The following is a 27,138-nucleotide window of genomic DNA, read 5'->3' as shown; positions in this document are numbered from 1 at the left end:
TTAGCAGGTTTGTGATATACACTGAATGTATAGGTTGCACTTGAGAGAAGTCGGCAACGCTAACCCTTCTGTGGTTAAAATTGCATTTTACCATGGACTTGTAATATCAAATTGCTTATAATGTTAGTGCGGTCCAGCGAAATTGAGTATCGCGTCCAACTATCATTAGCACCACTTTTAGTCTAGCCCATTATAGGCGCATTTTTGTGCTAAAATTGTATTTTATTTTTATTTCAGACTGCGGAGGCTTGTGCCTGGGAGTTGTCTCTAATAGATATTTTCAACTCTACTTTGAATCCCTGTGTACCCCTCTTCACAATGCAGACCAATAAGCAGTTTTAATATTTACTCAAGAATAAACACTCACTCTTCAGAATCAATCTATAATGCCTGCCTGCCTGCTCCTTGCACAGGATTTAGAAGAGTGTGTCCTTTTATTTACTCATTTACATAATTAAAAAAAGAAATAAAATAATACAGATATTAACTTATCGTGAATTGGAAATGGGAAAGTACAATTATTTGTGTCCACACTGGGCTACCTTCATTGTTTTTCAATATGAGTGATAGGGCAACACACAAGCTGCAGGTTGTCAATTATTTTAATGCATAGGAAAACATCGTTTTACTATCATCCCCTCCCCTGTATGGAGAAGACACTGTGTCTCCCTCCGGCAAAGAGGCATCATCTAGTAGAGGAGTGATGACATCACACACCATAAAAACCAGAAGCAATTTCTAAATTCTAGTGTCCCAGGAGAGCCTTTTACAAAGTTCATATAGCGGTTGCCATAAAAAGATGATCATATGCAGCAGCAGCCAAACTGGAATTTTGTCTAGAAGGACAACTGACTCCTCATCACAAAAGGAAGAAGCTCCTCTTTTAATAGAGGATCACTTTCAGAATTGTGACCCTGTGACTTTTTCTGTAAAGAGGAAAGGGTCTAATACAGAGCCTTTAGGTCTTCCTATAATTTAATTACATGGTATGAGACTGACCCACTTGTTGAGAGGCAATGTCCTTCTTTTGAATGGAGGCTGCATGCTAATCTAGTTTTCAGGCAGTCACTGGTCTGGCTTCCTGCTAGCTACAGAAGCTATGATGACACAAATACATTATTATTTCAATCTAAATATAATGGCACATTTTTAAGCATTATTGAATATTTGTATATCTTTTTGTAAAATATGTGTTTCAACAATTGTTTAATTTTTATTAAATGTAGTATGCATAATGTATATAGATGATGAATTGATACATATGTATTTTTTTTTTATAAATTGTTACATTTGTAGCATGTTTTTTTTAGGATACTTATTTAACCCACTAATTTATAGTTCAATAATGGTTGTGGACAATGAGTCTGTATTACTAAACCATGGAATAAAGGAGGGGCCTAATAGATACAAATAGGTTCCCTAAGGAATATTAGTTAGAAGCTAATATTGGCCCATGCTTTAGGTTACCAAATATGCTGCAATAAAAATACAATTATAAAAAAAACTTGACATAAAAATGGCTTAGCACGGACAAATGAAATTGAAATACAGTAAAAGCATGATGGATACCTGGGTATTTTACTAATAGTTTATAATAACAGCTCTCATACAAGATTAACATAAAGCATCACATTTTTCAGTAATGTCCATTTTCCAAAAAAAAAAGGGAAAAAAAAATACAAATTGAAATACCCTGTTTCCTATTGGACAGTAAAAAATTAAGTGTAATGTCCCTTTATATAACTTTGCATTCATGTAATAATATTTATATTCTGACATTTATTTTAGAGAGGATTCTAATTAAATAGTCCTTACTATAGGCTTAGGACCAGATTACGAGAGGAGCGCAAATTAACGCTTCTGCTTGAGTTTAATTGCACTAGAAGTAAGACTTTTGCGCTCGTTGGGTAGCACTCATATTACGTGTTAAAGTCAACTGTTTTCCCTCTCATGCTAACTCGACAAGTGTAAAAAGACGAAGTTAAAATATTGAATTAACTTTTCCCCCATAAAAGTCAATGGAGAAAAAAAAAGTGGAAAAAAATCTTACACCCTACTCTCGCGCAAACACGATCACATATTCTCATTTGTGCTAACCTGACATAAAAATATTTCACATTCCAATTTATAGATACAATGGGGCCAATTTATCAAGAGCACTGCTCCATAACTTGTCCGCCTGCTCTGAGGATATACTGTACAGATCCATCTTTAGACATGTATATGTATGTATCTCAATGTTAAAGCCCTTTGCCTGCCTTTTTTTTCTAACACCGGAGACCACATATGTTTGAGCCTTTTTTTGTGTGCAATATATTTTTTGAATTTTTTTTTTCACAAGAACTGCTTGTGCAATGATAAATGCCGACAGCGTATGCTATTGGCATTTATCGATGTGCAGCGGACATGATACGCTACATTGTATCATGTCTGCTCACACTATGATAAATCTAATCCAAGAAATATATAGAACATATTCTGCTATGTGCAAAACATTGGAATGTGAAATATTTACAGTAAATACACTGTTAAAACCTTTATTAAATATGAATATTGCATAAGTATGTTCTTACATGTTATCATTTATATATACTTTCTCAATCTTCAGACCGACCCACCTCTTGTCACCTGCCTGGGTGCAATGATAGAGTGCTATATCCAAAATAAATGATTGCACTCACAGGACTTTTTGAAAACAAACCGTTACTTTATTGGAACGTTTTCGGGGAAAATATCCCCTTCATCAGCATGCTGATGAAGGGGATATTTTCCCCGAAAACGTTCCAATAAAGTAACGGATTGTTTTCAAAAACTCCTGTGAGTGCTATCATTTATTTTGGATATATATATATATATATATATATATATATATATATATATATATATGTATTTATGTGTTTATATGTGCATAAATGTCTGTAAATGCATATATACACATATAAATACATATGAACACACACATATATATATATATTTATGTATACACTTACTGTACATATCCATCTTTAGACATGTATATGTATGTATCTCAATGTTAAAGCCCTTTGCCTGCCTTTTTTTTCTAACACCGGAGACCACATATGTTTGAGCCTTTTTTGTGTTCAATATATTTTTTGAATATTTATTTTTAGATAGTGTTATTATGAGTGTAACTATTCAGTGATCATTCAAGCATTTACTTTCAACCCTTAATACAAGTGGTAAGCTGAAGAGCGCTAACCCTTGCAATAAACCCTTTATCGCTCAAGCGCTCTACTCATGGTCTAGCCCTGAGACTTTTACATTTAGAGTGTGTTTAAAGATAATTTTAATGTTGCTAATAGTATATTTAAACTGACCGTTCATAGTAATAAAATAAACATTAACAAAAATAAGGTCTATGTAAGTTTGCAATACACAAAAGCAAGAGATTTTTCCTTTAAAAGCCAAGGATATTGTTTTGACTCCAGAACAGTTAACTGTTTATTAATGTATCTGTTTACATATGATGTTAAGAGCTTTTTAATGTACGGTAAGTATATTTAGATATCGCTTTCTTCAGCACAAATGTTGATTATTTTACCATTACTGCTTGTGTCATTTGTATTATATAACATATGACCAAATTATATAAAATATAATTGAATGCATATTGTAAGAAAGAAAATAAAATATATCAGTGCATTAATGTGACAAAATCAATCTTGCCATTGAAAGCTAAATGTATTATAAAATCCATAGATCTCCTGACGTTGATAAGAAATATAACCACACTAGTTTTTCATTGATTTATGTGCAGCACCCACCAGAAACTACAGAATAATTTTCAAACCTTGTTGAATTTATAATTAATGCCCTGTGTGCAACAGCGCTAATCAATCCTAAAGTAAATATACAAAGTGCTAGAAAACAAATGAATGTAACTCTTGATTTGCATTGGCAAAATATGCTGTTAATTTGCGCTCCAGGACAATTTTCATGTCTTTGGAAAGCATCAAAATTTTAAGAAAATTAGTTCAAATGTTTTTAAGAAAAAATAAATAAAAAATAAATCCCATACATATTAAAATAAATATTGTGACAATTAGTTAACATTTTCATTACTTCATAATAAATACATTATACTACAATTACAATATTCATTAGCCAGTGATATTTTTAAAGATATACCGATATACCTCAGTTAATTTATATATATACAGTATATATATATATATCTGCATATAACGCAAACTTTGGATCACTTGAAGGCCCTGAAATTACATTTACTCAAATGAAAACATAATTTTTTTGTTTTATTGTTTAGTTTCTAAAAACTATCCCTCATAGGACTAGATTGCGGGTGGGGCGCTAACTGATGCACACAAGCGATGTCGGATTTATTGTGGGTGTTAAAAGTAAACTCATTCGCTCAAGTGCAATTGATTTTAACAAGTGTTGTTATAGCATGACCTCAGAGCTCTGGTTTACTGTTACACTCAAATAAAAAGTTGCACAAATACATCAAAAATCTTTTTAAAAGTACAGTTACACTCATAATAACACTATATTAAAAAAAATGCATAAAAAGGGCTTAATGATGTGAGGTCTAAGATCTTAGAAAAAAAGGCAATTTTTACCTATAAGGAATTCAGTAGTAAATTCTATAAGCAGCAAATGTTTAAATACCTTGTGCTGTCACATTTCTTCAGATTCGCCGCAATCCTGACTGTAAATTTGTCTCCTTTCCAAACCCACAGTGAGGCTAATTTGTATTAGCCAATCACAGTGGGCAACCTGTGTGCTCCTGTCACGCAAGCTCCTTTGGCCATGCATAACTTGCGCATGCGCACTTATTCTCCGTATCTACTGTGCATGCGCATATTCGACAGGTCGCAACCCTGGGAATCCTCACCAATGCAACTAATCTTGTGGACACTTGACTGCTGTTTCTGCAGAGCCGGAGACACAGCATCAGCATCATTAGCAATGCAGGGAGGCAGAAGAGCAAGTGATACTGTATATTTCTGGGAAGTATATTTGGATCACCCCTAGAGAAATGAGCAAAATTATTAAATAGCTTATGTTACATAGATGTTACTTAGAAATATTGTATGAAAGCTACTGACTTTGTTCCCCTACACAAACGAGCATCAGTGAATTAACAATTGGTTATTGGTTATTTTAATCAGAAAAGTGCTAATCCAAAAATGTATTAAACATTTAAGAACTACATGTCCAGAAACAATATTTATACATGCTTTTTATTTTTGTTACCTGGAAACAACGATCCAAACATGAGTTTTAAACAGAACCGCAAGAAATCAGTGAATGTTGTGAAATACAAAATCTGATTTATGTGAGTTAAGTTTAAAACTCGTGTTTGGCAATGTGAGACAGAGTAAGCACAAACAAGCCAATAAATCATCCGGACGTTTGCCTGTTCATTTACAGCCTACACTATGTTAATTGCACGGCAAGTGTAAGAAAAAGAACATTAAGGTTTAATGCAGTTAAACTGGCGTAGTGTCGGGTTTTGTAGCGCGCTCCTTGGAAGTCTATGGGGAGAAAGACGGCCAGATTACGAGTTTTGCGTTAGGATTTTTTCGGTGCTAACGAGCAGTTTTGTCTCACCGCTCACTTCCCTACAGCGCTGGTAATACAGGTTTCTACAAACCCGGCGTTAAAAGGCAAGAAGTGAGCATAGAGCAAAATTGTGCTCCTTACCGCACTTCAATACCAGCGATGCTTAAGTCAGCAGTGAGCTGGTCGTACATGCTCGTGCACGATTTCCCCATAGACATCAATGGGGAGAGCCGGCTGAGAAAAAGTCTAACATCTGCAAAAAAGCAGCGTAAAACTCAGTAACGCAGCCCCATTGATTCCTATGGGGAAACACATTTTATGTTTACACCTAACACCCTAACATGAACCCCAAGTCTAAACACCCCTAATCTTATACTTATTAACCCCTAATCTGCCACCCCAGACATCGCAGACACCTACATTATACTTATTAACCCCTAATCTGCTGCGCCCAACATTGCCACCACTATATTAAATGTATTAACCCCTAAATCTAAGTCTAACCCTACCCCCCCTAACTTAAATATAATTTAAATAAATCTAAATAAAATTACTATCATTAACTAAATTATTCCTATTTAAAACTAAATAATTACCTATAAAATAAACCCTAAGCTAGCTACAATATAATTAATAGTTTCATTGTAGCTAGCTTAGGGTCTATTTTTATTTTACAGGCAAGTTTGTATTTATTTTAACTAAGTAGAATAGTTATTAGGGGTTTAGGGGTTAATAGATAGTTTATGGGTGTTAGTGTACTTTTTAGTACTTTAGTTATGAGTTTTATGCTACAGCATTGTAGTGTAAAACTCATAACTACTGACTTTAAAATGCGTTACGGATCTTGGAGGTAGAGGGTGTACCGCTCACTTTTTGGCCTCCCAGGACAGACTCGTAATACCAGCGCTATGGAAATCCCATAGAAAAAAGGGTTTACGAAGTTTACTTAATTCTGTTTGCGGTAAGGCCAAAAAAGTGTGCGGGGCCCCTAAACCTGCAAGACTCGTAATAGCAGCGGTAGTGAAAAAGCAGTGTTAGGACCTGTTAACGCTGCTTTTGTACCTTACCGCAAAACTCGTAATCTAGCCGAGAGTTAGCGTGGTCATGAAAGGCGAAGTCATTAAGTTAGTTCATCTTAGTCTTTCACTCGTGCGCTAACTTTTACTTTCAACTTTTAATACCCACACTAACCCGCCATTAGCAGTAAGTGCTCTTAAAGAAAAACTGTATTTTCCTAATTTTATCTAACCCCAATAAAAGTTACATTTTAATTGTGTGTGTGTTGTTCTCCCATTTGATATATTCTCCAGTACGATATTAGTTGCTATTTATAAGTTACTAAACTTATATTGTCTTGAGCCCCCTGAGTGCTTTATGTGTAAGGAAGATGAGCCTTGCAGAGGCATTCATTATGAATTGTAAAGGCGCTAGGTAGACCAGAGAGGACAGAATTGCAGTAGTTGAGACGGGAAAGGATGAGAGAGTGGATTAAAATCTTAGTTGTGTCTCGTGTAAGGAAATGTCTAATTTTAGAAATGTTTTTAAGGTGAGAGTGACAGGCTTTAGCCAAGGACTGGATGTGATGAGTGAAGGAAAGGTCTGAGTCAAGTGTGACCCCAAGACATTGGGCATGCGGGGTAGGGGTGATGATGGAATTATCAACAGTTATAGAAAATTGTAGAATGGAGATTTTTGAAGAAGAGGGAAAAAAAAGAGGTGAGAGGACATCCAAGATGAGATATGAGAAAGACAGTTAGTGAGGTAGGTATGGTGCAGAGAGGTAGATTTGGGTGTCATCGGCATACAAATGATATTGAAACCCGTGGAACTTTATTAAGGAACCTAATGATGACATGTAGATTGAAAAAAGAAGGGGACCGAAGACAGAGCCTTGAGGTACCCCAACAGAACGGGGCAGGGAGGGGAGTAGCTGTAAAAGGATGGGGTCGAGGGGACAGGTAGTGAGGTGGGAGGACAGTATAAGGCAGAAACTTCTTCCATAGTAACAGGGGCAAAAGAGCTAAATTTATGGGTATTTGGGTTTTGGATGATTGTGAGCTTTTGAGGGGGTGGGAGATTGGTAGTATGTTGAGAGCTGATGTCATTTCTGATGGAAAAAGAGGAAGCAGGTGACAGCAAAAGTCTAATATTTATTTATATAAGACAGAAAAATTGGTGACGTTTCGGGTATTATCCCTTATTCATGCCATGCCAAACAAACAACTGATACACCTTTATATACCCATACACCTCTAGGTGACGATAAAGAGTTATTAACCCTTTCTAAATTTCACATAACTATACACCACCAGATGGTGATAAAGAGACATAACTCTTTCTAAATACAACAATTCAATACAATATCTCATATTCTGCTAGTGGCTACATTTTAGCATTAAACTGTTTCTTAGACATTTCTTCATACATTTTTAAACATTTAAATCGCTCATCTTTGTATGCAATATAACAAATATCTAGATAAATATTTCATAGAAAAATAGACAGATCCCAATCTTTGTTTATACCTTTAGGAGTAAGAGTCCCCAATTCATGAATCCAGAAAGATTCTTTTTGCTTCAGCAGTAATTCCCTATCACCACCTCTACGTGATAATGCAATATGATCAATAATTTTAAATTTAAGCTGACTAATTGAATGGCCAGCAGTCAAAAAATTAGTGCGAATATTACTTTTATGTTCAATTATACGAAATCTCGCATTGCGAGTAGATTCACCTATATAGACCCTCCCACACGGGCAATTCACCATATATATAATGAAAGTAGTAAGACAAGTAAAATAACCCTTGATGTTATATTTCTTCCCGGTATGGGGATGATAAAATACAGAACCTTTTGTCATATTACTACAACAAGAGCAACCCAGACAAGGGAAGCAACCATTATTTTTTGATTAAATAAACCTGGTTTTTAATTCAATTTTTGGGCCTATATCCACCTTAACACTTGGTTTCAATAGAACATCCCTAGGGATGGATTTAACAGTATCAATATTTTTTCTAAAAAAAAATCCAGCAACATCTTTGTTAATATTACCACTCTTTAAGGCATTACCTAAACACTTCCCTATTTCATTTTGTATATTAAATACAGGATTGTGTGTAAGCTTTTTATATACTGTTTCATCATCACTGAGTTGTTTATAAATCTTGTTAATGTAATAGTCTTTATCTAAGACCACGATCGCCCCTCCCTTATCTGCCCTTTTTAAAATAATATCTGAATTATTCTGAAGAGAATATAAAGCTTGTGTTTGCTCACTTGAAATATTATTAGCCTTTCTTTTGTATTTTCTATTTTTATATTTCTCAATCTGCACTTGCAAAATCAGTGATGAAACAGTATATAAAAAGCTTACACACGATCCTGTATTTAATATACAAAATGAAATAGGGAAGTGTTTAGATAATGCCTTAAAGAGTGGTATTATTAACAAAGATGTTGCTGTTTATTTTGAAAATAGAAAAACCATACACCCCTGTGATTTACACTTTACCAAAAGTGCATAAAAACTTGAATCACCCCCCTGGATGCCCCATTGTTGCGAGTACAAACTCGGTTTACACTAATATTTCAATCTTTTTGGATAAAATTATCTGCCCATATGAAGAAATGTCTAGCTCATTTGTTAAAGATACTGGAGTTTTTTTAAATAAATTGAATTCGCTGGAGTTAACAACTAGTACATTTATATTATTTAGTTTAGACGTTGATAGTTTATACACGTCTATTACTCATACCAGCAGAATGGGATCAATTTATTATACATTGTTATCAGATAAAAAATACAGTATTGCTCAGATTGATTTCTTCATGCAGTTACTTTCCATTACTCTGTACGGTAATTACTTTTTATTTAGAGATGATTACTATCTACAATTACAGGGCACTGCCATGGGTTCCAACGTCGCCCCTAACTATGCCAATATTTTTATGAATGTCTATGAAGAGAAATTTATATTTTGTAATGATTTATTTATTCGATATGGCGCCACATGGTGGCGCTATATCGATGACATTTTTGGTATATGGTTGGGCTTACGTTGGAACCCTGGAAAAATTTGTGAGTGACTTGAATTTATCCACTAATCATATTAAGCTTAAAATCATATGGAGTGAAGAGTCCTTAGATTTTTTGGATGTCAGGATTATTAAAATGGGCAATTCATTTGTTACAGATCTTTATAGAAAAACTACAGACCGTAACAGTTTACTCAGATATGACAGTGCCCATCCTCCATCACTTATTAAGTCCCTTCCACATAGTCAGTTGCTCCGTGTTCATAGAATTGTTTCATCAGAAAATCTGATAGATAAGAGATTAACAGAGATGGGCCAAAGGTTTACTGATAGGGGGTACCCTAAAGATATTATAAATAAAAATATTGATACTGTTAAATCCATCCCTAGGGATGTTCTATTGAAACCAAGTGTTAAGGTGGATATAGGCCCAAAAATTTAATTAAAAACCAGGTTTATTTCATCAATAAATAATGGTTGCTTCCCTTGTCTGGGTTGCTCTTGTTGTAGTAATATGACAAAAGGTTCTGTATTTTATCATCCCCATACCAGAAAGAAATATAACATCAAGGGTTATTTTACTTGTCTTACTACTTTCATTATATATATGGTTAATTGCCCGTGTGGGAGGGTCTATATAGGTGAATCTACTCGCAGTGCGAGAGATCGTATAATTGAACATAAAAGTAATATTCGCACTAAGAATCTAAAAGCTCCCCTTGCATATCATTTTTTGACTGCTGGCCATTCAATTAGTCAGCTTAAATTTAAAATTATTGATCATATTGCATTACCACGTAGAGGTAGTGATAGGGAATTACTGCTGAAGCAAAAAGAATCTTTCTGGATTCATGAATTGGGGACTCTTACTCCTAAAGGTATAAACAAAGATTGGGATCTGTCTATTTTTCTATGAAATAATTATCTAGACATTTGTTATATTGCATACAAAGATGAGTGATTTAAATGTTTAAAAATGTTTGAAGAAATGTCTAAGAATGTTTAACAGTTTAATGCTAAAATGTAGCCACTAGCAAAATATGAGATATTGTATTGAATTGTATTTAGAAAGAGTTTATCACCATCTGGTGGTGTATAGTTATGTGAAAGCTTGTGAACTATTGTACATACTTTGAATTTAGAAAGGGTTAATAACTCTTTATCACCACCTAGAGGTGTATGGGTATATAAAGGTATATCAGTTGTTTGTTTGGCATTGCATGAATAAGGGATAATACCCGAAACATCGCCAATTTTTCTGTCTTATATAAATAAATATTAGACTTTTGCTGTCACCTGCTTCCTCTTTTTGTGATATTTTGTGGAACCTGGAGCAGTGGTTCCTTGGTGACGTGCATTCTATCTCAGAGTGCTGACATTTTTCAGCTTTTATTTTTATTGTCATTTCTGATGGAGTCAATTTTGTTATTGAAGTGGCTGGCAAAATCTTGAGCTGAGAGAGAAGTTTTATAAGGAGGTGGGGGTGGGCAGAGAAGGTTATTGAACGTGGAAAACACGAGTTTTGGGTTAGAGGAAAGAGTAGAGATTAGATTAGAGAAGTATTGTTGCTTATAAAGCTTAAGGGCAGAATAGTAGGAGTTCAGGATGAACTTGTAGTGAAGAAAGTCAGCTGAACTCCGAGATTTCCTCCAGTGTCACTCAGCAGTACGGGAACATCTGCCTAGGTACTGTGTCAGAGGAGTATGCCAGGGCTGAGGATGAGAGTGTGGTTTCTGAGCTATGGTATGAGGGGCCAGAGTGTCAATTACCGATGTAAAGGTGGAGTTATAGTGACAGATAGATTGGTCAGGGCAGGAAAAGGAGGTGATGGAAGAGAGGAGAGGTTCAAGAGAGCTAGGGAGCTGTTGCTGAACTAATGACTTAGTGCTTCTGGGAAGTTTGGTGTGAGGGGTAGAGGAAGGGGGTTGTAGGGATGGAAGTGATGCTGCAAGTTAGGAGATGATGGTCAGAAAGAGGAAAAGGGGAGTTTGTCAAATTTGAGATAGTGCATCGATAGCTGAAAATCAGATCAAGGGAGTGACCATCTTTGTGAGTGGGAGAGTCAGTCCATTGTGACAGGCCGAAAGAGGAAGTGAGTTGCAGAAGTTGCTTTGCAGAGGAGGCATTGGAATTGTCAAGAGGGATATTGAAGTTGCCAAGAATGAGGGCAGGGGTGTCTGAGGAAAGGAAATAAGGAAGCCATGCAGCCAAGTGTACTAGAAATTGAGTTGGGGAGCCAGGGGGGCGGTATATGACTGCAACACGTATAGAGAGAGGAGAGAATAAGTGAATCATGTGTGCTTCAAATGAAGAAAATGTTAGGGTAGAGAAGGGTTTTATTTGCTTAAAGGTGCAACGAGAGGAAAGTAAAATACCAACACCACCTCCTTGTCTATTGCCAGATCTAGGAGTTTGGCTGAAATGGAGACCTCCATGTGCATCAGTGAATACTGTGTTTGAAGCAGAGAGCCAGGTTTCTCTAAGAGCCAGAAGGTTAAGAGAGTGGGAGATAAAGAGATCATGGATTGAAGTGAGCTTGTTGCAAACAGAGCAAGAGTTCCAGAGTGCACAAGTGAATGGGGTGGTGGTTTTAGATGCAAGAGGAATTAGATTAAGGTTACCAGAGTTTTGTTTTTAAAGTCTATTGAAAGGCACACATGGATGTGCAAGTTTAGGAAGTTGTGGGGGACCAGGATTAGGGGAGATGTCGCCAGTAGCTAGTATGAGCAAGAGGGAGAGTGACATGTGATGAGATGCAGATTGGCAGAAATGAGACTATTTCCGGGTACCAAAAAGGAATGTAAAGAAATTGAGCATTAAACAAACTAAGCAAGCAGTGAATAAAACAGTGTTACAACAAGACTTGCCTTATCCCTTGCCCAATCCTTGTTCAATGCCTGTGTAATTCTTTTGCCCAATTGTTAATGTCTCACTTATAAATGTTCACTTAAGAGATGTGAACATATGATGTCACACTACTGCTTTCTAACCTGCAATGCTTCCCCTTAACGGTGTTAAATGTATAGGCCACAGCATTCAGCTGATTGCAATAAATTAGGTAAAGACATGATCAGGTAAAGACATGATCAAAGGCAGACAAAAGGCCAATTGGGAAAGTTTGAATTAGGGTGATATAAGTAAAAATAACAGACAATAGAATTTGGGGGAAGCTGTGGTTATACCATTAGTGAAATAAATTTTTTAGGAATTATAACAAGTATTGACAAGGTTTGAACATCACATAGATAAAGAAAAGATATCAGCAGAATAAATACATAACTTATTACACAGACTACAGACACATACCAAAAGAGAGACTTTGAGTACAATTAACACAGAAAACAGAGATTTTGGCAGCAGATGAATGCAGGGAGACAATTCACATACCAAAAGAGAGACTTTGGGGCATATGTATCAAGCTCCGTATGGAGCTTGATGTTCTGTGTTTCTGGCGAGCCTTCAGGCTCGCCGGAAACAAAAGTTATGAAGCAGCGGTCTAAAGATAAATTTGTCCCGATTGGCCGCAAATCTGCAAGGGGCGGTATTGCACCAGCAGTTCACAAGAACTGCTGGTGCAATGATAAATGCCGACAGCATATGCTGTCAGCATTTATCGATGTGCAGCGAACATAATTCGCTATATCGGATTATGTCCGCTCGCACCATAATAAATATGCCCCTTTGAGTACAATTAACACAGAAAACAGATTTTGGCAGCAGATGAATGCAGGGACACAATTCACATACCTGAAAGTAGAAGAGAGAGAGTAGGTTAACTTAGCTTTCCTTAGCAGATGTCAATAGGTAGTACATTAGTTAATAAGCAGCAGTGTGGCGAGTATTGAGTATAATTCTTGTGTAATTATTTTGCCCAATTGTTAATGTCTCACTTATAAATGTTCAGTTAAGAAATGTGAACATATGTTACACTACTGCTATCTAACCTGCATTGCTAGCCCCTACTTGTACAGACAAGAACATTGCATACATCATGTGACCATCAATACACAAAAAACACATAAATTAGTATTACTGTGTATATATATATCCTCCTAGTAGTAAATCCGTCCTCCTGGGCCAAAAGCCTGGGTGCTAGCATGAAAAAGTATACCTCAGTGAAAGAAAGCACTCACAGGACTTCTCAGTAGTGGGTCAACCAAAAGACTTATGCCTAGATTACGAGTTCTGCGTTAGCCTTAAAAAGCAGCGTTAAGGGGTCCTAACGCTGCTTTTTAACGCCCGCTGGTATTACGAGTCAGGCAGATACAGGTGTACTGCTCACTTTTTTTCCGCGACTTTTCCATACCGCAAATCCCCTCATGTCAATTGCGTATCTTATCGTTTTAATGGGATTTGCCTAACGCTGGTATTACAAGTCTTGCAAGAAGTGAGCGGTACAGCCTCTACCTCCAAGACTGCTACCGCATATAAAAGTCAGTAGTTAAGAGTTTTATGGGCTAACGCCGGAACATAAAGCTCTTATCTAATGGGCTAAAAAGTACACTAACACTCATAAGCTACCTATGAACCCCTAAACCGAGGCCCCCCACATCGCAAACACTATAATAAAATTCAAAACAAATCAAAATAGAGGGTGCCACATAGTGCAGATCATAAACAACTTCAAAACAGAAAGCGAGAAGAGCAGAAGAATTCTACTCACAAGATGTAAAGCACTGATGTGCAATACCAGCATTCCGGAACCACCCGTCGTCCGGTAGACCAATAGATGATGTCACAAAAAGGGGATCCTCGTCTCACCAAGGAGAGTCCAGAGATACCACAAGGGGGAGCCTGTACAGCAGCGGTCGGACCAGCAGGTCCAGGGACCCTCCACTTGGAAGGGTAAAGAGTATAGAGTCTAGAGTTCTAAAATGGTGTAGAAATTACAGGATAAAGATAATGATAAGTCGGCAGCAAATGGAGAGTTAAAAGGACTTAAACATTTATTGTAAAGATAAAAACAACAGCAACGCGTTTCTCAGTGTAACACACTGTTGCATCAGGCTGTACAAAACAAACTCTCAGCTGCCATATTTAAAACCATAAAGAGCCAATCAGAATTAAGAAAAAATTGCACACCCCTAGCGGATAATACCAAAATATATATAGCGGGGGTGAAGAGTTAACAGAAATGAATAAATGATATATTAGTACAAAACATTAATATATAAACAATTAATAAGCACTGATCTCTTTCCAAGGACAACAGATCCCTAATTTTGTGTATAAAAATATGAAATAAGAAATATAGACATACAAATAAATATTATAAATCAAAATAAATCCACCTGTGTCACACTGGTAGTGGTATATTCCATTGCTCACAGAGAATATGACAAACGTTTATATTAAAAACATGTCAATCGTACTACATTATAATATATTTAATTGTCACTATTAGGCTATTGACACCAGATCAAAAGAGAGAATTAATAATAAAAACGATTGGGTTTAAAGAGTTATTGAATTCATAGATATTTAATGCAGAAATATCCTGTTGTGATGTCAGAGGGAAGGGGGCGTGGTCAGTCGCGCCGAGTGTAGTATATGAATTAAAAGTGATCAAACGGCAGGCAAGTGCCACAAGAAAGGTGATTAGTCTTGAGCAGATCGTTGTAGTAAAAGGAATAAGAAGACACTAAAAACAGTCACAATGTAATGTGTAATAGAACATAGTTGTTATGACAACGGGGGTGTGAGGATCTGAATTGACATGGAGTGATGTCAGTGTTTGGGGGCGTGGTTAGTCACGTAAACAAAATAACTGTATAGAATATAATAATCATCAAAAAACGTCAAAAGCAAAAACAAGGATCATGGGGGGAAGTGATAGCTGCTAACTGACTAGCTTTCTTATTTACATTATGTCTTATGCGAAAGAAATGATAACATTGCATAGAGGTAAACACTGTCAATGGGACCAGAGAAATAAAACACTTATATTGTAAGACCCCCCTTGGTCTCCCGCCCCCAACGTCTCCTCTACTATAATAAAGTTATTAACCCCTAAACCTAAGTCTAACCCTAACCCTAACACCTCCCTAAGTTAAATATAATTTAAATAAATCTAAATAAAATTACTATAATTAAATAAATTAATCCTATTTAAAACTAATTACTTACCTATAAAATAAACCCTAATATAGCTACAATATAACTTATTTATTTTTATTTTACAGGCAACTTTGTATTTATTTTAACTAGGTACAATAGTTATTAAAATAGTTATTAACTATTTAATAACTACCTAGCTAAAATAAATACAAATATACCTGTAAAATAAACCCTAACCTAAGTTACAATTACACCTAACACTACTCTATAAATAAATTAATTACCTAAATTAAATTAAATTAAATTAATTACAATTACATTAAATAAACTAAATTACGAAACAAAACCCACTAAATTACAGAAAATAAAAAATAAATTACAATTTATTTAAACTAATTACACCTAATCTAATCCCCCTAATAAAATAAAAAAGCCCCCCAAAATAATAAAATGCCCTATCCTAAACTAAATTGCAAAGTAATCAGCTCTTTTACCAGCCCTTAAAAGGGCTTTTTGCAGGGCATTGCCCAAAGTAATCAGCTCTTTTACCTGTAAAAAAAAGAAATACAATACCCCCCAACATTACAACCCACCACCCACACACCCCTACTCTAAAACCCACCCGATCCCCCCTTAAAAAAACCTAACACTACCCCATTGAAGATCACCCTACCTTGAGCCGTGTTCACCCAGCCGGGCAGAAGAGGACATCCGGACCGGCAGACATCTTCATCCAGGCGGCATCTTCTATCTTCATCCTTCTGGAGCGGAGCAGAGCCATCTTCTATCCAGCCGACGCGGAGCCATCCTCTTCAATCAAAGTCCTAACAAAGAATGAAGATTCCTTTAAATTACATCATCCAAGATGGCATCCCTCGAATTCCGATTGGCTGATAGGATTCTACCAGCCAATCGGAATTAAGGTAGGAAAAATCCGATTGGTTGATTTAATCAGCCAATCGGATTGAAGTTCAATCCGTTTGGCTAATTGGATCAGCCAATAGAATTGACCTTGCATTCTATTGCTCACTTTTCTGAGGCTAACGCAGCCATTCAGAAAACTTGTAATACCAGCATTGTTTAAAGTAAGCGCTGGAAAAAAAGGAGCGTTGGCTAGTTTTTACCGTCAAAACTTGTAATCTAGCCATTAGTGTTTATTATTAATAAACACTGTCTTTTGGTTGACCCACTACTGAGAAGTCCTGTGAGTGCTTTCTTTCACTGAGGTATATATATATAGCATAGTCCAAATTAATGCACTCACCAATCCTCATTATTGAATCTCGGGGTGCTGTGTAAAGAATATCCACTCCACTGCCGAATATTTACTGCACCTTATTAAATTCATATATATAATAATATAAGTTAGACTCTATTCCTCCAGAACAGAAGCACTTCACTCACCGGTTTTTCATAAAGTTAACTTTATGAAAAACCGGTGAGTAAAGTGCTTCTGTTCTGGAGGAATAGAGTCTAACTTATATTATTATATATATGAATTTAATAAGGTGCAGTAAAGATTCGGCAGTGGAGTGGTGAAGTGTTATTGCAAAAGATGATGAGTGAGGAAGTGTACAACAGTGCTTTTCTTGCTTACATTCAATATGTTTTACCTCTTGGTTATCATTAACAGTTTTATCCTACTTCATTTTACTCTTTGCTGTGATATATAGCGTTCTAGATCCCATAATCTCAAACTCAAATTTCCTGCAAAATTAATTTAATAGAAACTAAGCACTGTCTCCCTGGGGGTAAGAGATTTAACAAGGCAGTACATAGTACTAATAAAACCTCTCAATTCAAATTAAAAACCAGTACAAGTCAAAATGTAATACTGTTAGCTCACCTTAAAGTAAATACACTTCTAGTTTCCTATGCATTATATTTTTCTCTATAGTTTTAGGCAGTTTGTCTCATATTGTAATTTAAAGGGACATGAAACCCAAAAATGTTCTTTCATGTTTTAGATAGTGAATGCAATTTTAAACAACTTTCCAATTTACTTCTATTATTTAATTTGCTTCCTTCTCTTGTTATCCTTTGCTGAAAGGTTTATCTAGGAAAGCTCAGGAGCAGCAAAGAACCTAGGTTCTAGCTGCTGATTGGTGGATGCATATATATACTGATTGTCATTGGCTCACCCATTTGTTCAGTTAGAAACCAGAAGAGCATTGCTGCTCCTTCAACAAATGATACTAAGAGAATGAAACACATTAGATAATTGAAGTAAATTAGATAGTTGTTTCAAATTGTATTCTCTATCTAAATCATGAAATATTTTTTTTGGGTTTCATGTCCCTTTAACCAGAACCAGTTCTTAGGTAGAATATGAATCCTACAGACACACATATGCTGAGATCTAAGCGAACAGCTGTGTTTCACTGTCAATCCCTACACTGACTCTTATGCTGCTGAATTCATTTTAAAATACCCTAACATGCAAAAATCTGAATAATCTCATACTAAATAAATGTTCACACCCCTTTCCAGATAATCCCCAAATCACATTCTTGGGGGGTAACTATGATTTATGTCCTCCATTGTTCCCTTCTCACTGTTATGTCTGCGGCTTTTTCATGCTGCAAATACTCTTTGAAACTCTCCACAACACTCTGTCAAGCTCTCTACCACTCTGAAAACCTGAAAGCTCACCTGTTTAGAATAGTTTACCATCTTCTCTCCTAAAAACTCATTATTAACCCCTTCCAAAATAAACTCTCTTCCTCCTGCTACTGAAACTAGACCATATATATATATATATATATATATATATATATATATATATATATATACATACATGTGTGTGTGTATGTCATAAAAATAATTAAGATAATTTTTCTGTGTGTCCCACATTACTTACATTGGAGTGTGACTAGGTAAGGTGTTTTATGGTCATAACACTTTCATATGATTTTTGATTGAATAGCAATTCCAGACAATGGGGCTAGCTGAGGTGTAGAAAGATTAACAGCCCATATTGTTTTCTGCAACAAGTAAAGTATCTGGGGAAGTGTTGTGTACGTAGCATACTACTTCTAAATGAACACTTGCTTTTGAAAAGGCCCATCAAACTAAAATGTGCATTGTCAAGTCCAGGGACAATGAGCTCAGTTCTCCACAATATGGTGTTGCTTTCAAAAAAATGATAATTATATTACCAAATTATTACCCTTATTTGGACAAAGGATCTACAAGGCTAATTTTACATAGCAAACAGAATGATTAAAATTTGTAGGTTTTAGAAATGAACTGAACCATACCAATGTTTCTTAGATAGCAGATATGATGTTAAATTATATGCTGTTTTCATCTAAATAATATTTTTTTAAATATTCTCAGAAGACATTATTTTAATCAATTGTTTAGTAGCATGTTCATAATTGTACTCTTCGGAGCATATTTATTAGGCTTGCCGGAAACAGAAAAGACCGCTACTCCATAACCTGTTCACCTGCTCTGAGGCGGCAGACAGAAATCGACAGAAATCTACCCAATCGAAAACAATCAGGTTGATTGACACCCCCTGCTAGCGGCCGATTGGCCACAAAAATGTAGGGGGCAGCATTGCACCAGCAGTTCACAAGAACTGCTGGTGCAATGATAAATGCCGACAGCGTATGCTGTCAGCATTTATCAATGTGCAGCGGACATGATCCGCTATATCAGATCATAATAAATAGGCCCCTTCCTCTTAAAGGGACAGTCAACCAAAGAATTGTTATTGTTTTAAAATATAGATAATCCCTTTATTACTCATTCCCCAGTTTTGCATAACCAACACAGTAATATTAATAAACGTTTTACCTTTGTGATTACCTTGTATCTAGGAACCTTCTTCCAGCCCCCTGATCACATGACTGTGACTGTTTATTATCTATTGTCTTAAATTTAGCATTGTATTGTGCTAGATCTTAAATAACTTTCTGTGCCTGAACACAGTGTTATCTATATGGCCCACGTGTACTTTCTGTCTCTTTGTGTTGAAAAGAGATTTAAAAAGCCTGTGATAAGAGGCAGCCCTCAAAGGCTTAGAAATTAGCATATGAGCCTACCTATGTTTAGTTTAAACTAAGAATACCAAGAGAAAAAAGCAAATTTGATGATAAAAGTAAATTGGGAAGTCGATTAAAATTAAAAGTCCTATATGAATAATGAAAGTTTAATTTATACTTGACTGTCCCTTTAAGCAATACTTTAGCTTAGGGATTCTCAACCAACATATCTGGAACCTGCAGGGTCTCACACATACATATCAATTTGAAAAGATTTTGCATTGCAAATGACTATACAGTTGAAATGTAAGCATAAAATATTTAAGTCAAAAGCAATGTAATGACATATATTATGAAAAATCAATAATCAGCTATTAACTCAAGGCAAGTCAGTTGCAAAGCCAACTATTACAATTGATCCACACTACCCAAGCTGGCTCATGATGGCTTTGCTATAAAAACAACCAACTTGCAAGTACAAGTAGAGTAAATTGACAATATATAAACTACCAACTTCAAACCAACTTTATGCCTTACGTCTGTGATTTTAAGTAGCATGATATACTGACCTTGAAATTTAAGCATCAAGTCCATAACTAAAACAAGCCCCATTTGTTTTGACATTGAACAAACAATAATGTCAATCTATACTATAATTGCTTTTGTAATGTCCGTCGTCGGCGGCAGTTGCGCAAGCATCCTCAAAGGAATTTTGGTAGTGCGAGGCAGCCAAAAGAATTCACCTGGATTCAGCGAAGGCAAACGGAGCATTACAAAAAAAAACACCCGCAATAAGTATTAAAAACAACAAAAAAACGCACGCAATAAGTATGAAAAAAACCTAACCGCCCGCAATAAGTATTAAACATTTTTTTAACGGCCTGCAATAAGTATTTTAAAAAAAAACCTAAGCGGATACAAAAAGTATTAAAAAAAAACCTATCCGCCCTTACAAAGTATTAAGAAAAAAACTCCTTAGTAAAATGATTAACCCCTAAATCCGCAAACCCCAACATCACAAACTACCTAATACATCTAATAACCCCTAATCCGCAAACCCCCGACAACGCATTAAACCTAATTTACCTATCTACCTAATTTACCTATTTACTCCTACAACGCCAACCCCCACAATGCAAAAAACTAATTTAATGACTAAGTCCGCTAACACCCCCTAAATTAACCCCTTAATTACAATAAAAAAACTACTACATTACAATAAAGAAATACAAAAAGTTACATTACATTAATCTAATTACAAAAAATAATAAACAACACTATCCAAAATAAAAGAATTAGACCTAGCCCCTATGAAAATAACCCCCCCAAAATAAACCCCCCACTAATCTAATGCTAAACTACCAATAGCTCTTAAAAGGGCTTTTTGTAGGGCATTGCCCTAAGTTTAACAGCTCTTTTACATTACAAATAAACCAAGTATCCCCTAACAGTAAAACCCTCCACCCACCAAACCCCCCAAAATTAAAAAAACTAACACTAATAAACCTAAACTACCCATTGCACATAAAGGGGCATTTGTATGAGCATTGCCCTTAAAAGGGCATTCAGCTCTTTTGAAATTTGCCCCAAAAAACCCTAATCTAAAAAAACAACCGCCCCCCCCAAAAAAAAACCCAAAAAAACCTAACACTAAAGCCCCAAATAGGTACTCACGGTTTCACGGCGGAAAAGATCTTCCAGGCGGGTCCCTCATCTTTACCCACAGTGAAGGCGGTGCGGAGCGGAGGTCCAGAGCGGTCTTCCCAGAAGTAGCGATCCTCTGCGGCAGTCATCGGCGGTGGTGGCGCTCCTTGGCGGCGGCATTCCTCGGCAAAGGCACGGAGGTTCCTCTTCATGCGATCGTCCTCCGCACACTGTAGATTGAATTCAAGGTACCTCTTATTTATTGGGGTATCTTGAATTCCTATTGGCTGAAATTTTCAAAATCAGCCAATATGATGAGAGCTACTGAAATCTTATTGGCTGATTTGAACAGCCAATAGGATTTCAGTAGCTCTAATCCTATTGGCTGTTTTGAAAAATTATGCAGCCAATAGAATGAGAGCTACTGAAATCTTATTGGCTGATTTGAACAGCCAATAGGATTTTAGTAGCTCTAATCCTATTGGCTGTTTTGAAAAATTCAGCCAATAGTAAAGCAAGGTACCCCAAATTGATTGCGGTACCTTTCATTCAATATTCAGTATACCACGGACATCAGATGAAGAGGAGCCTCCATGCCGCCGAGGACCGCCGCCTCTGAGGTTCGCTGCTGCCGATGACTGCCGCCATCGCCACAAATGACCACCGCCGAGGATCGCCACATCTGCGAAGACCGCTCTGGACCTCCGCTCTGCGCCGCCTTCGCTGTGGATGAAGATGATGGACTCGTCTGGAAGAAGACCTTCTCTGCCGGACTTCTGAAACCGTGAGTACCTATTTGGGGCTTTAGTGTTTTTTTGTTTTGTTTTTTTTAGGAGGTTTTATTTTTTTAGATTAGGGTTGTTTTGGGCAAATTTCAAAAGAGCTAAATTCCCTTTTAAGGGCAATGCCCATACAAATGCCCCTTTAGGAGCAATGGGTTGTTTAGGTTTATTAGTGTTAGTTTTTTTTTATTTTGGGGGTTTGGTGGGTGGAGGGTTTTACTGTTAGGGGGGACTTTGTTTATTTTTAATGTAAAAGAGCTGTTAAACTTAGGGCAATGCCCTACAAAAAGCCATTTTAAGGGCTATTGGTATAAGATTAGGTGGTGTTATTATTTTGGGGGGATTTTTTATTTTTATAGGGGTATTAGTTTAGGTTTAATTTTATTATTTTTGATAGCTTTATTTATTTTTTTCTGTATTTTTATTTTTTATTTTTTGTAGCTTGGGCGTTGTATTTTAATACATAGACTGCCCTCTGGGCAGGCTTATCGACTAGTTAGAAATAAATAAGTTTAGCACTTTCAAATTAAGATGGCTGGCAAGTTGGTTTCAACTAAATTTGAACAATTTAATGTTGGTTTCAAGTTGGTTGAAACTGAAAAAATTATTTTACAGCCAACATGGATTAAATTAAAGAGAAAATATTCTCAAATATGTTCTAACATGCATATGAGAGGGACATGAAAGTTATTTATTTAATTCATAATTCAGATACAGCATGCAATTTTAAACAATTTTCTCATTTCAAACTATTACTAAATTTGCTTAATTCTCTTGGTATCTTTTGTTGAAGGAGAAGCAATGCTTTACTTGGAGCTAGCTAAACATATCAGCTGTACCAATGACAAGAGGAATATTTGTTCAGTCAGCAGCTAGCTGACTGAGCCTACCTAGGTATGCTTTTCAACAAAGAATACCAAAAGAATAAAAACAAATTGGGTAATAGAAGTAAATTGGACATTGTATGCTCTATCTGAATCATGAAATACCAAACAATATAGCACAGAAACAATGTATTGTATAAAAAATGAGTAAAACTTCCCTTGTAGTCTGTCCAAAAATGCAACTTGCCCCGGTGTCTCAAACGCAGTGTATACAGAAAGTTGCTCAGGTGTGGCAGCGCAGTTCACATTAGACCCTGGGATATACTATAGTTTCCAAGTGGAATCCTCAGTCAATCGAACCTCAGTGAGACAACCGACATAGGGCACGATCCGATATACGGCGCAGGTTTCGGCGCAAGCGTGGAAACCTGCGCCGCCCGTAGTTTCACCTCGCACATCAGGGGCTATCACATATACGGTGCCGACAGTTGCTAAAGTACCGTAAGTCGGACAAACTAGCGATGTCCAGAAATAAGCGTAAGTAGAAATTTCTGGAGTCGCCAGTGACTTACGGCACTTTAGAAACTGCCGCCGCCTAAAAAAGCTAACTAAAGTATAAAATATCCCGTAACTGTCTAACACGCCTCCCAAAAATAGCCCGACACATATACCCCTCTATCCGCAATCCCCCCTCTCACTCCTAACAATAAATATATTAACCCCTAGACCGACAACCCCCCACAACGCAATAAGCCTAATTATTAACCCCTAAACCACCATAGCCCACACCGCAATAAACCTATCCTAGTATTAACCCCTAAACCGCCGCTCCCGGACCCCGCCGCCACCTACATTAAATGTATTACCCCCTAATCTGAGCCCCCTAAACCGCTGCCACCTATATTAACTATATTAACCCCTAATCTGAGCCCCCTACACTGCCGCCACCTATATTAACTATATTAACCCCTAATCAGAGCCCCCTACACCGCCGCCACCTATATTAACTATATTACCCCCTAAACCTAAGTCTAACCCTAACACCCCCTAACTTAATTATTATTTAAATAAATCTAAATAATATTAATATTATTAACTAAATTATTCCTATTTAAAACTAAATACTTACCTATAAAATAAACCATAAGATAGCTACAATATAATTAATAATTACATTGTAGCTATTTTAGGGTTTATATTTATTTTACAGGTAACTTTGTATTTATTTTAACTAGGTGCAATAGCTATTAAATAGTTAATAACTATTTAATAGCTACCTAGTTAAAATAATTACAAAATTACCTGTAAAATAAATCCTAACCTAAGTTACAAATACAACTAACACTACACTATCAATAAATTCATTAAATAAACTACAATTGTCCAAACTAAAATACAATCAAATACACTAAACTATATTACAAAAAAACCAAAACAATAAATTACAAAAAATAAAAAAAATATTACAAGAATATTAAGCTAATTACACCTAATCTAAGCCCCCTAATAAAATAAAAAGCCCCCAAAAATAATAAAATTTCCCTACCCTAAACTAAATTACAAAAAAAATCAGTTCTATTACCAGCCCTTAAAAGGGCCTTTTGGGGGCATTGCCCCAAAGTAATCAGCTCTTTTACCTGTAAAAAAAAGCACAATCCCCCCCATTACAACCCACCACCCACACACCCCTAAGTCTAACCCCCAAGTGGTCCTTATCTGTCCTGAAGACCAGCGGAGAAGTTACTGTTCCAGGCGGTGAAGTCTTCTTCCAAGTGGCGACCTCTTCTTCTTCCTGGAACCAGCAGGCACGGAGCGGAGGAGTTGAAGACCGATGACCGAGTAGTTGAAGACCGTACACTCTGGAACTGAAGGCCGGCGATGCTGGAACTGAAGATCGGCGACGCTGGAACTGAAGACCACGGAGCCATGGAGCGTGGAGGATCCTCTTCATACGATCTCCGCCGTACACTGAATAGGGATTCAAGGTACGTGATTAAAAATGGCGTCCCTTGAATTCCTATTGGCTGATTTGAGCCTTCAAATTCAAATCAGCCAATCGGATGAGAGCTACTGTAATTCTATTGGCTGATTTGAATAGCCAATAGAATAAGAGCTACTGTAATTCTATTGGCTGATTTGGGTTAGGGTTAGACTTAGGTTTAATACATTTAATATAGGTGGCGGCGGTGTAGGGGGATCAGATTAGGGGTTAATACATTTAATATAGGTGGCGGCGGTGTAGGGGGATCAGATTAGGGGTTAATAAATTTAATATAGGTGGCGGCGGTGTAGGGGGATCAGATTATGGGTTAATACATTTAATATAGGTGGCGGCGGTGTAGGGGGATCAGATTAGGGGTTAATAAATTTAATATAGGTGGCGGAGGTGTAGGGGGATCAGATTAGGGGTTAATAAATTTAATATAGGTGGCGGCGGTGTAGGGGGGTCAGATTAGGTGGTAATACATATAATGTAGGTGGTGGCGGGGTCCGGGAGCGTCGGTTTAGGGGTTGAACACTTTATTAGGGATTGCGGCAGGGGATTGCGGTTGACAGGTAGATAGACATTGTGCATGTGTTAGGTGGTTTTATTTTGCAGGCAGTTTAGGGAGTTACGGGGCTCCAATACTCAGCGTAAGGCTTGCTATGCCTGCATTTTGTGGCGAGGTGAAAATGGAGTAAGATTTCTCCATTTTCGCCACGTAAGTCCTTACGCTGTATATTGGATACCAAACTGCGCGGGTTTTGTATATCAGAGAATGAGGGGAAAAACTATGGCGAAGGCAGAAATATACGAACATAACTTCTATGTTACGCCGTATATAGGATACCAAACCAGCGCAAAATTTGGCGTCGCCGGCTTTTGTGGGCGACGCTGCATATCGAATCGGGCCCATAGTGCATATACAGCCAGGAATAAGAGTGCACTAAATGGAATATACTAACAAGCAGGTGTGTGAATGTCACGCTTTTATTAAAAGACAGCCAGAATCTTCTCTTGCATCTATAAGACTCTACTTTAATAAAATTGCTTAGTTAAAAAGCTCAATAAAATTCTTAATAGGCTGGGGTTTACAAAGCTGTGGCGCCCACTCTGACGTACATTGCAGGATAAACCCAAGTTTCGCATCAGTTTTAAAAGAGCTAAATTGAAGTTCTAAAAATCTTTGCTAAGATGTTCGTTTATACTGGAATGCTAGTCTATCTGAATCATGAAAGAAAATATTGGGGTTTCATACCCCTTTAATACAGTTAAACATATTTTGCTGTTTAAATAAATTGATACTGCAGTGTTGTTTGGAGCTTTCTACTAATCCTCACTTATTGCTAAAGTCAACTCTCTGTTTTGCTGGTAGAGAGAGGAACATGTATTTGCAAGCATGACAAAAAAAAAACCCAATAATTTATTCAGGAACATGGTAGTTTAAAAAAAACAGAAAATAATGAAATTAATTTTGAGATGCTCTATTTGAAATGAAACTAAAAAGTTGACAACAGAGTTCCTATAAGGCAAGTTCATGCAGGTCACATGTTTGTTTTTCTTAATTACAAAAAGGAAAGAAAGGAACAGCACTAAAAATGTCATGTGATCCCTTTATTATACACCTGGGGAAATCAGGGGGGGAACAGAGGTGTGCTTTGGCAAATTGATTATTTAGATTTACTAAGCTGAAAAAAAGTCAGTTGGGGAAACACTTAAAGGGATACTAAACCCATTTTTAAGCAACTTTCTAATTTTCTCCTATTATCAGTTTTTCTTTGTTCTCCTGTTATCTTTATTTGAAAAGCAGGAATTAAATATTTTTAGGTTTAGCACCTGGGTTGCACTTGCTGATTGGATGGCTAAATGTAGCCATCAATAATCAAGTGCTATCAAGGGTGCTGATTTTGCTGAACCATCAATCAGCCATCAATCAGCAAGCGCTATCCAGGGTGTTGAACCATAAATCAGCCGACTCCAAAGCTTTCATTCTTGCCTTTCCAAATAAAGAAACCAACGGCTAGATTTAGAGTTCTGCGGCCATTGTATTGTATGTTTTTTTTTACAGGCAAAAGAGCTGAATTCTTTGGGGTATGCCCCGCAAAAGGCCCTTTTAAGGGCTGGTAAGGTAAAAGAGCTTTTCTATTTTCATTTTAGAATAGGGTAGGGCATTTTTTTATTTTGGGGGTCTTTGTTATTTTATTAGGGGGCTTAGAGTAGGTGTAATTAGTTTAAAATTGTTGTAATATTTTTCTAATGTTTGTAAATATTTTT

This window comes from Bombina bombina, chromosome 2, assembly GCF_027579735.1.
Source record: "Bombina bombina isolate aBomBom1 chromosome 2, aBomBom1.pri, whole genome shotgun sequence".
NCBI classification, from domain to species: domain Eukaryota; kingdom Metazoa; phylum Chordata; class Amphibia; order Anura; family Bombinatoridae; genus Bombina; species Bombina bombina.
This window is presented reverse-complemented; position numbering follows the sequence as displayed.